Source organism: Mytilus edulis, unplaced genomic scaffold, assembly GCF_963676685.1.
Source record: "Mytilus edulis unplaced genomic scaffold, xbMytEdul2.2 SCAFFOLD_397, whole genome shotgun sequence".
Classification (NCBI taxonomy): Eukaryota; Metazoa; Mollusca; class Bivalvia; order Mytilida; family Mytilidae; genus Mytilus; species Mytilus edulis.
This window is the reverse complement of record NW_027267997.1, coordinates 22,501-25,000: the sequence shown is the minus strand read 5'-3', so window position 1 is coordinate 25,000 and position 2,500 is coordinate 22,501. Positions and strand designations below refer to the sequence as shown.

Below are 2,500 nucleotides of genomic sequence, written 5' to 3'. Positions count from 1 at the left end.
TAATTTGGCATTAATTAAATTTAATGATGCCAGTACTGCTAGAAATTTATACCCTGCTTGAGAGCTTCTAAACCAAGGTTAGGTATGCTATTTACAGCAAAATTGACCTATCAGTGCTTTCAAATACCTAAAAATTGTACAATTTGTCCTCTTTTAAGGTAATTTTATGATTTTAAATAAGATAATGGGAAAAGTTTTAGAAATTTACCCCAAAAATGAGACAGACTTGAAGTTTTTCACTATGATCCAGCATTTATTTTTAAATCACTTTTTGTCGCGTTTCAACATCAACTGCTAACCTTCATAAAATCTTTATTACAGAACCAATTTTAAAAACTAAGGTACCATTTTCATCGTAACAGCTAGTAGAACATAGAAAATATAATAAAAATTGAGGCAGGAGGGGAAAAATTTCACCTTAAGGTAGCACTCCACAGTTAGGTGTGTAGTTTCGCATTTTGGCCCCTGTGGATTTTTTAAATATGAGAGCTAGTGTGCAATAAAATTCATTTTTGGATAGCTGAGTATTAAAATAGCCTTTGTATTGGGTTTATATGAACATCAAGATTATGTAATGTATGTAATATAGGCTGTTTTCTGTATGACAGTCCGTATTTGCATGTCCCTACCATACATTGGTCCGGCAATTATTGTAATGTTTTTTTCCAACTTTTTATCGCACGAACTTTGTGATTGGATTTTACGAAAAAATGAGGCGAAAGACACCCATTTTTTATTTGATCATTAGGAAGATTTATGAAAACAGTTTCTAAAAAGGTATCACTCAAAGGCATTGAAATTCTAGTTTGATCCAAATTTTGGGGGGATATGTGACATGTCCCCCCCCCCCTTTTTGCAATATTTTATGGTAAATAAATGCAGAATGTTGCCATGGATACACATAAAAGGAATTAATTTTCACTCTTTTAATTTTTGAAAATCAAATCTATGGAATATACTGATTACATACATATGCACATGTACAACACAAACAGTTAGGTTAATGTATTAGAAATCCAGGAATAGGAGATGATAAAACATTTTGTGGCTCATTTTTAATTTTATTTTCTAACTGTGGAGTGCTACCTAAGACTGCCCTTTTCTTTTCAGACGAAATGATATTCCCCGCTTTTGCCGAAATTGTAGTTTTTGTATAATGCATGATTTGCCCGTGAATTTCGTTTGACTCCAAATTTCTGCGGACCCATCCCGCTGTGCGACTTATTTATTTTTTTGTGTAGGGCAGTTTTTATTTTTCAATTGAAATATCAAATTCTGCTTGTTTTGTAAATTATATCTGAAACTTGTTTATTTTGATACACATTTTTAAAGAAATGCTTTATAGACGACTTCCGGCAGCTCCTAACTTTATATACAGAAAATTTTAAAACTTCTGTGTCTACGACCATATCACGTTGAAAACACCGGTTCTCGTCCGATCACCGAAGTTAAGCAACGTCGAGCCCGGTTAGTACTTGGATGGGTGACCGCCTGGGAATACCGGGTGTTGTAGACATTTCTTTTCTTTTTCTTTTTTTAATATTTGTATTTTTTTCGCACCTTCAGAGAAGTGAAAAAGTTTATAGATTTTATTACTGAAACATGAATTTTTGATAGCATGGTTTAGAACAGTAGCAACGTTGGTCAAACAAAGTTTTCTCCCCTTGCTACTGTTCTATAATCGAATGTCATAGCGACGGCTTCTGAAACTGAGGCTATACGTTGGATTTCACACGGCAAGCCGGGTAAGTGATTTTTTTTCTCTCCTCTCAATTTGTCTCCTTTCAAGACTGCTCTGCCGTGTATGCCGTTTTTTGCACGTCTCTGTATTTGTTTCACAGCTTCGTTTTATATCATGGAATAAGGTAGCACTCCACAGTTAGGTGTGTAGTTTCGCATTTTGGCCCCTGTGGATTTTTTAAATATGAGAGCTAGTGTGCAATAAAATTCATTTTTGGATAGCTGAGTATTAAAATAGCCTTTGTATTGGGTTTATATGAACATCAAGATTATGTAATGTATGTAATATAGGCTGTTTTCTGTATGACAGTCCGTATTTGCATGTCCCTACCATACATTGGTCCGGCAATTATTGTAATGTTTTTTTCCAACTTTTTATCGCACGAACTTTGTGATTGGATTTTACGAAAAAATGAGGCGAAAGACACCCATTTTTTATTTGATCATTAGGAAGATTTATGAAAACAGTTTCTAAAAAGGTATCACTCAAAGGCATTGAAATTCTAGTTTGATCCAAATTTTGGGGGGATATGTGACATGTCCCCCCCCCCTTTTTGCAATATTTTATGGTAAATAAATGCAGAATGTTGCCATGGATACACATAAAAGGAATTAATTTTCACTCTTTTAATTTTTGAAAATCAAATCTATGGAATATACTGATTACATACATATGCACATGTACAACACAAACAGTTAGGTTAATGTATTAGAAATCCAGGAATAGGAGATGATAAAACATTTTGTGGCTCATTTTTAA

At 33.8% G+C, this 2,500-nt stretch overlaps 1 non-coding gene across 1 annotated transcript; it reads left to right on the top strand.

Annotated features, from left to right (window-relative positions):
• The first annotated feature begins 1,397 nt into the window (after window positions 1-1,397).
• Window positions 1,398-1,516, top strand: LOC139506551 (5S ribosomal RNA). Its single transcript, XR_011660220.1, has one exon. It is a non-coding gene; the product is annotated as a 5S ribosomal RNA (ribosomal RNA).
• Window positions 1,517-2,500: the final 984 nt, after the last annotated feature.